Below are 9,451 nucleotides of genomic sequence, written 5' to 3'. Positions count from 1 at the left end.
CTTTATGCCATAATAAAAGTATTAGTACTTAATATTTGTTTTTGGTGGCCTTTTGTTTTCTAAAATGAACATAGCTTGAAATTTGTAGTATAAAAAAATGCTGGGTAAAAAATTCAAACATAGAAAAAAAGAAGTAAAACTCACCCCTATCTAACATTTTGGTGAATAGTCTTCCAGGTATTTATTTATAAAATTGAAATCATTCATTTAGTTTTATGAATTGCTTTTTTCCATATTTACTGTATTGTTGTTGCTGTTTGTAATAGAGTGTTTTTAGAACATTTTGAGTTTACAGAAAAATTGAGCAGAGTACAGTTTACATGCCCCTACCCCCACACACAGTTTCTCCTATTAACATCTTACATTTGTGTGGTTCCCATCAACATGTTGTGCACACCTTTCTGTAAGTATAGAGCTACGATAACATTTATGATGACTACATGTTATCTCATAGTGGATATGCCACTTGAACATTTAACCAGTACTCTGGCTGGCCATGTTGGTTATTTGTAATTTTTCACTATTATAAACAACCTTAAAATTATTATCCTTTTGTAAGTCTTTACACACTTGTTTGTCACCTTAGGATATGTTATCTAAAGATAGAATTGCAGGATCAAAATGAATGCAAGTTGCTCTAAATCAGTACTAATTTATAGCACACTATAAACTATGACAGAACCTGTTTCCCCACATCACTGCAACACTGGATTTTGCCTTTGTCAGTCTGCAGTGTGCATAATAATATTGCATTGTTTTTTTTTTTTTTTTGTGACCGGCCGCACCGTGCTCAGCCAGTGAGCGCACTGGCCATCCTTATATAGGATCCGAACCCATGGCGGGAGCGCTGCTGCACTCCCAGCACTGCACTCTCCCGATATTGCATTGTTTTTATTTGCATTGTTTAATTGAGTCAAGATTAACATACATTGGCTTATTTGTAATATTTTTGTTAATTATCTATATATTTGTCTTAACAGTTTGTCTGTTGGGGTCTTTTTTTGTTTAAAGGGTTCTTTGTGTATTAGTGATAAACTAGTCATGTAGTTTTCCAAATTTTCATTTGTCTTTAACTGTATGGGGTATTTTGACCTATAATTTTATTTTAAAATTATTAACATATTTGTAACTATTGGTCTTTTATCATTTCTGGCTGTCTTATGCTTAGATAAGTATTTGTCACCTCCATAGTTATAAAAATATTCACTCATATTTCCTTCAAGAACTCTTATGATTATATTTCAGTCTTTACTTCATCTGGGATTTAGTGTGAGGATAAAGTAGGGATCTAATTTTGTTTCCCCCCGCAAGTGACTTTAGTAATTCCATACCATTTATTGAATAATCCTGCTTTATTAATCCTCTTACTGATTTTCGAAATACTGTCTTTACTGTATGCTTTAACTGTGAACAAATCTTTTCTTTTTCAGATAACTAAAATCATTTTACTATGTTTCTTTCTATTGGAATTGTATAGAATTGACAATTAAAATGTGTCTTCTCCAAGAACATGTGTTATTGCTTGTAATTTTTTTAAAAGATTTTTTATTTTTATTTTGAAATAATTTTACACTTACAAAAATGTTACAAAAATAATTCGGAGAATTCTGGTATACGCTTCACCCAGTTTCTAGCAATGTTAACATTTCACGTAACCACAGTACAATGATAAAAACCAGGATATTGGGCTAGCTGGTTAGCTCACTTGGTTAGAGCATGGTGCTGATAACAGCAAGGTCAAGGGTTCAGATCCCTGTGCCAGCCACCAAAACCAAAAAAAACCCCAGGATATTAACATTGGTACAATATTTTTCATTAAACTATAGACTTAATTCAAATTTCACCAGTGTTTCCACCAATGTCCTTTTTCAGTTTCAGGATGCAGTCCAGGATCCAGCATTGATTCCATTGAGTCGTCTTGTCTCCTTAAGTATCCTCCCAATCTGTCAGAGTGCCTCAGTTTCTTTATTTTTATACCTCGACACTCTTGAAGCGTCAATAACTGTTGAAGACAGGTGCCAGTGATGGGTGCCAAAATCAGTGGGTGAAAGTTTGTGAAGAAACAGGATATTTGCATAGCCTTAAAATATCTCCCCAAAGATATTTAATTACCAAGGAGAAAATAGTAACTCTACAGTGGAGAATCCTGGCAGACACACCATAATCGAGTGACCAAGACTAACATCACCAATAATAAGACACTGACATCATATACCCACTGATGCCCTGAGAAGGGCACAACATCTTTTTTTGGTGTTCTTTTCTCAAAAACAAAAAAAAACAAAAAAAACTCAATTTAATCATGAATCCTCAAATCATGAAAAAACCCATCAAGTCAACCAAAATTGAGGGACATTGAACTTATTTGGCCAGTGCGATTCAAAGGAGCCAAGGTTTGATTTATTTTTGGGGTATGTGAAACATTCAGTTGGTTCTAAGAGTCAAAGCTATACAAAAAAGTATACAATTAATCTCATTCCAATTCCCCCTTTCCATCCCCTGAAGAAACCTATTATTTCTGGTTGCTAGTTTATCTTCCTATATTTCTTTTGTGCAAATGAGCTGATAGATGTGTGTTTTCTTATATCTCCTTACATGAAGAGTGGTATCCTATAGATAATTTTTGGGCTTTGCTTTTTTGTTTTTTAATCAGTATGTCCTGTAAATCATTCCACATTTGTTCACATAGAAATCTTCCTCATTCTTATATTTTTTTACAATTGCATCATACTCCATTATGTGGATGTACCATAATTTATTCGATCATTTTCTTATGTATGGGAACATAAGTTTTTAATATTTTGCAGTTACAATACCGCAGTGAAGAAACTTGTGTATATGTATTTTCATATTGTTGGAAGTGTATCTTCAGGGTAGATTCCTAGAAGTGGGATTGCTGGGTCAAAGTGTAAGTGCATATGTACTTTTTAATTATGCATTGCAAATTCCTCTCTAGAGGGGTTGTACCAGATTGCATTTCCACCAACAATATCTGAGAATGCCTGTTTCCCCGTAGTCTCACCAACAGATCCTGTTGTCATATTTTTAAGTTTTTGCCAGCCTGATACATAAGCAATGGTATATTAGCATCATTTTTGCATTTCTCTAAACATGAGTGATTTTTAACATTTTTTCTTATGTTCGAGGCCATTTTGGGGGAATTATTCATCTGTCTGTCCCATTTTTCTATTAGGTTTTCAATCTTGTCTCACAACTTTTAAGAGTTTTTTACACATAAGGGATATTAACCCTTTGTGGTATATGTTGTGAATATTTTCTTCCAGCTTGGCAGTTTGATTTTGTTTATGGTGCTTTTTGCCATATGAAAATTATAGCTCTTGATACTTAATACCTACATCTGTTAATTCAAATGGAGTTGTAAACTAGTGATATTCTATCATTTCTTTTTTCATTTGTTATTTTTTTTTTCTTTGTAGCATGGGTTGGTCCACAACTTTATTAGTTATCTATTGCTCCTTAACAGATCACCCCACAAACTTAACTTAAAACAACAATAAATATATCTCAGAGTTTCAGTAGTTAGTAATTTGAGGGAAGCTTGGCTGAGTGTTTCTGGCTCAGGATCTCTCATGAGGTTACTGTAAAGATGTTGGCCACAGCTGCAATCATCTGAAGACAACCAGGACTAAAGGACCTGCTTCCAAGGTGGTCCACTCATGGCTGTCAAGTTGGTGCTAGCTTTTAGCAAAAGCTTGTTTTTCTTCACACTGGATTCATCCAGGTCTGCTTGAGTGTCCTCACATTATGGTGGCTGATTCCCCACGTTAGAGGGGGTATTTCTTCTGCTTCATTTGTGCAATTCACATCCCATGGGATAATAAAAGATGCCAGTTTGCTTTCTTCTAAAATGCCTGTTTCTTGGCATGTACAATTCTGGAGGCTGGGAAGACCAAGATGGAGGGGCGGGCATCTGGCAAAAGCCTTCTTGCTGTGTCATCCCATAGAGAAGGGCTAAGAGAGGGAGAGAAAGACAGTGGAATATTTTTATAAAGGGACATTTTCCTTAGGGCTATTTTTTTTTTTTTTTTTTTTTGGTGGCTGCCTGGTAAGGGGATCCAAACCTTTCAGTGTTATCAATACCATGCTCTAACCAACTGAGCCAACTGGCCAGCCCTTAGGGCTATTTAAAAAACACTATTATAATGCCATTATTACATTTAAAAAATTAACAGTAATTCCTTAATACTAAAAATCCAGTCTTTGAATTTCTCCAGTTCTCTTATAAATATTTTTATTGGCACAGTTGTTTTGTTCAAATCAGGATCCAAACCAGGTCTAACCATTGCATTGGGTTAAGTCTCTTAAATTTTAGATTCTTTTCATTTTTCTTTCCTTGCAATTTTTATTTATTTTTTCTGTAGATTCTGCTAATTTTGAATTTTGCCGATTGCATCTCCATCTGTCATTAAACAAGCTCCTTCCCATTTCCCCCTCTGCATTTAATGTGAATAGATAATTAGGTCTAGAAGATGATCTGATTCAAGTTCAATTGTTTATTTTCTTTTAGAGGGGCAAACAAATCTCAGAAGTTGTGTATATTTCCATTAGGGGGTACATAATATCCAGTTATCCCTCTTTATTTTTTTTTCCTTTTTGTCTTTTTTCGTGACCGGCAACGGATCGCAATCCTCAGTGTCGCGCCCGTACCGGACCGGGACCGGCTACGGGATCGCAACCCTCGGTGTTGCACCCGCACCTCGCTCAGCCAGTGAGCGGCCGGTCTGTATGTGGGATCCGAACCCTCAGCAGGAGGGCCGCCACGCTCCCAAGCGGCACACTGTAGCAGTGCGCCACTGGGCCGGCCCTGGGTTATCCCTCTTTTTGATGTTAGCAGGAAGAGGTCATCATTGCCTAAATCCATAATTTCATTAGGGTTCTTGCCAAGTGTTGATAGTCTATTGTTTCTTTTTCATTTGTTACCTGGAATACCTCTAAAGAAGGAAACTGCCCTAATCGACTCTAGTTACCCTGAATACCATTCCTACAGAAAAAGTAGAAGTGCTTGATTCTTTTCTCCTATTTATGTGCCAGTTTTCAAAATTATGGTTGGTTCTCTAGCTTCCTCCAAAGGTGGCCAATGAGTTTTTCATTGTTACTGTTGATTCATTGTTAAGTTGATGCCTTTTCAGTCCTTTTGACCTGACTTGTAGTCCTTGGCAGTTTCTCTGATTTATGTTGTGACAATATATCTAGGCACATCCTGCTCCAGAACCAGAATCACCATTTTCTCTATGGACCCATTTCCTTATAATAGGAAACGCTATTATTTTTATTTGATTCATTAAATATCTTAAGTTTATGCTAGATTTTTGTTGTTGTTGCTATTATGAAAGTGATTTTTTTCTCTATTGCATCTTTCCTCTAATAAAAAGGTGTTGATTTTTGTATGTTTATTTGTGACAGTCATACTTACTAAACTTTTGTTACAGAACTGAACCAGGATTCGTTTGCCCACAAGCAATAAAGTCAATACACTGACAATGGGATTGCAGTGATGGAAAGATAGGTGTTTTATTGCAAAATGCCATGCGAGGAGGATGGGTAGTTCACGCTAAAAACCCAAGCTCCCCGATTGCTTGGTGACAAAAGGTTATAGAGGATAAAATCGTGAGTGCGGATCTTGGTGCATGTTCAGCTTGTAGATAGTGCAGTTGTGCAGTCAACAAGTTATTCGTAGAATCTTCCATTTAGTCTGGGGGCTATTTGATGATCAGTGGGTAGTCATGAGTCTCCTTTGGGGGAGATCTTGGTTTCTGGAAAACAACTCAGATTACATCAGTGATGGTATCTATATCCCCCTCCAAAAAGGGAATACAGTCTTGATGACTCTGACTCAGATCTATAGTTATTGTTACTATATACCTGGTGAAGCTTTTATTTATTTATTTTTTTAAAGGTGACCAGTAAGGGGATCTTAACCCTTGATTTGGTGTTGTCAGCACCACGCTCTCCCAAGTGAGCTAACCGGCCATCCCTATATAGGGATCCGAACCCGTGGCCTTGGTGTTATCAGCACCACACTCTCCCAAGTGAGCCATGGGTGGGTGCCTGGTAAAGCTTTTTTGTGTGTTTTTTTCTGGCAGCTGGCTGGTAACTGGCTCCAAACCTTTGACCTTGGTGTTATAACACCTTGCTCTAACCAACTGAGCTAACTGGCCGGCCCACCTGGTGAAAGTTTCTGACCTTTGTGTGTAACTACTATCTTTTATCCTTTTATTTCAACTACAATTACTGCAATCACTACAATCACTAGCTAGATTGTTACATATTAACTGAAGGCCAGGGACTCAGGGACTATGGAATTTTCCTAATTTTTGAGGGGCCTGCTCTGGTTTTCAGATCAATATTAAGTAATAAAGATGATACTGTCACCCTAGTCTTGTTTCTGAATTTACCATTAAGTTGGAGCCCTCATGTGAAAAATAAATTAGTGCTCTTATTAGTGTTGTATTTTTACTGGAATGAGCATAACTGGTAGATATGAGCTGGGCTCTAACCATGTTACCGAGACCCCAAAAGGTCTGTTAGCTCACGACTCAATAGCCAATAATTGAGAGACAAGAGTTGGTATAAGGAAAGGTAGGCTTTAATCAGGAAACCAGCAGCCTGGGGAAATGGCAGACTTGTGTCTCAAAGACTATCTCCAGCTCTCCTAGGTTTGCCAAAGGGTTTTATAGGATGGGTGTTGGTAAACTGATTCATGATGACCAAGTGGGGATGTGCAAACATGCTTGAGTGTTTCAAATAATCATCAAGGAACTTACTCGGTGCGAGTTGACCAGTGTCATACTTCACTCTCCATGGGTTCAGTTCCTGTTAATCTCAAATGAGATCAGGTAAGTAAGCTAGTAAGGAATGACCATCTGGGTTAAAAATTTTTTATTTCTGCAATTATTTTGTGTACAATGTGAGCAAGAGTCATTGTATTCTGGCAACCATATGAGCAGGAGGAGTCATTGTGTTCTGGTAATCAACTACAGGCTATGTGGTTTGGGTTACAGGAGAAAACCAGCTTTTAAATTAAAAGGTTTAACAAAATGGAGTCAATTCTGTTCAGGCTGCTACAATCAGACATGTTAATTCTCTTTCACTGCAACATGCCTTATACTTTTCTGTCTTCTAATTATTATCTTCCTTGATGTAGATCTCGGATCACTGCATTATGGTGATCTGTACTCTATACCACTTACTGAACAACTTCCACATGCACTGCTTTATAACATTGTAGGGAAGTTTAAAATTTTCCTCTGAAGGTTTGATATTTGAGTCTATAAAAAAAATTGATAAAAGCCAGATTAATAGGGAAAAAAGCATAACAAGTTACTTTTGTTATGTGCACGGGAGTTATACAAAACATGAAAACTCAAAGAAGGGCAAGATGATTGATGCTTACATACCCTTTCCACTGGGGAGAGGGGAGATGGGGGGTGTAGGAATAAATGATTTTCAGGGAAAATGAATGAGCAAAGAACAATGGCCTGGGACCAAGTTTCTCTGAGCTCTGGGGAAGGTGGCATCATAGCAAGGGAAGCATGTGAGCAAAGGCTGTCTTGTTATGCAGCTGAAAATATCTCAGGTAATCCACAGCTGCCCTCAGAAAGAGTAGATGGTAGACAAGGGAGTGGGCCTCTGACAAAGCCTGGCTGTTTATGTCACCAATGCAGATTTTCTCTAGAGGCAAATCCCCCTCACAAAAGGCAGCTTTTTAGCTATTATCGTGTTTCCAGCCCCTCTGAATAGCCATCCTGAAATGTGTCAGAGGAGTATATGTGGGATGAAATATTTTTGGTTTCCTTTAAACATCTCACAGGGATCTAAGAATGCTGAACCCAGAAAATACTGATATAAGAAGGCTATGAGAGGGAATCTGCCTCCAAAATGGTAGAGCCAGAACTCTTCCATTTCAAGCTTTCTATTCCCATGCCTTTGGGTTTCTTTTTTTTTTTCTTCCTTTTTTTTGTCTTTTTTCGTGTCCGGCAATGGATCGCAACCCTCGGTGCTGCACCTGCACCTCGCTCAGCCAGTGAGCGGGAACCGGTCTGNCAAGCGGCGCACTGTAGCAGTGCACCACCGGGCCGGCCCACCTTTGGGTTTCTTAGGTGTGTCTGTGTACGGATTTTTCAAAAATCTCTTCTATTTTAATTTTCATTTGGGTGTTCTCACAGCTAGAAACTTAGAGGTCAGCACCAGGTATCACAATATCTTATTTACTGAGCTCCTACAATGAGACAGTATAGCACAATGATTAAAAGTGTAGGCTCTGGAGTACAACTGCCTACTTATTGTATGTGACATCCGGTATATTAGGAATCTCTGGATCTCAATTCATAATTTGCAAAATGGGAACAATAGTAGTATCTCACAGAATCGTTCTGAGGAGTAGATGGTTTAATACATAAAACATTATCTGGCCCACAGTCATTAGCTACTATTATTAACCATGTGCAACAACCTTCCTATTTATCAACAGATATATATTGAGCACCTACTGCGTGCCCAATATTATGCTAGGTGCTGGAGATGGGATGGTGAGTGAGATGGGACAAAGCCTCTCTCACAGGGCTTGCAGTCTATTAGGGGACGCAGACAAGTGAAGAGAAAACCACATTATTGTGTGTGATGGGAGTAGTTTCACTACAGCAGAATCCAAGGCAAAACTGTCAAGAAGGTGGAGAGGTAAGCAGAAACTTCTTGCATGCAACCTTGGACTTTATCTTCAGAGTAATAGGGAGCCATTGAAGGATTTATAGCTGGAGACTGACATTTCAGATTTGTATTTTTAAAAATTTTGTTTATTTATTAATTTAATTTTTTTACATTCTAAGATGTTGCAGAGCAGTTGGGGAAGGGAGAGAGGAGAAGGGGAAGGGAAATAGAGTGGAAGGAAGAAGGAGGGAGCATGTGGTTGAGGCCCACGGCACCTCCTGATTCCTGCAGGGGAGACAAGGGGGCTTCCAGCAGTGGCTTGGTCATTGCTGGGCTGGATGCAGATGTCAGAGGGGTGTGGCTGAAGCCCTCAGCCCTCCACCATCACAGCTTGGGGACCAGGGCACTTCCTGTGGTGGCTTGGTGGTCATTGCTGGGCTGGTTGCAGGTGTCGGGGGGCATGGCCAAGGCCCGAGGCACCCACCAGATTTGTATTTTATTTATTTTATTTATTTATTTTTATTTTTTTAAAAAGATGACCGGTAAGGGGATCTCAACCCTTGGCTTGGTGTTGTCAACACCACGCTCAGCCAGTGAGCAAACCGGCCATCCCTGTATAGGATCTGAACCCGCAGCCTTGGTGTTATCAGCACCGCACTCTCCCGAGTGAGCCACGGGCTGGCCTAAGATTTGTATTTTAGAAAGATCTAAAACTGAGATCCTGATCTTCTCAAACCTACTCCTCTCACTGTCTTCCTCACCTAAGTAAATGGCAACTCCATTC

The sequence above is a fragment of the Galeopterus variegatus genome, unplaced genomic scaffold, assembly GCF_000696425.1.
Source record: "Galeopterus variegatus unplaced genomic scaffold, G_variegatus-3.0.2 Scaffold1691, whole genome shotgun sequence".
NCBI classification, from domain to species: Eukaryota; Metazoa; Chordata; class Mammalia; order Dermoptera; family Cynocephalidae; genus Galeopterus; species Galeopterus variegatus.
Note: the sequence above shows the minus strand (reverse complement) of the source record.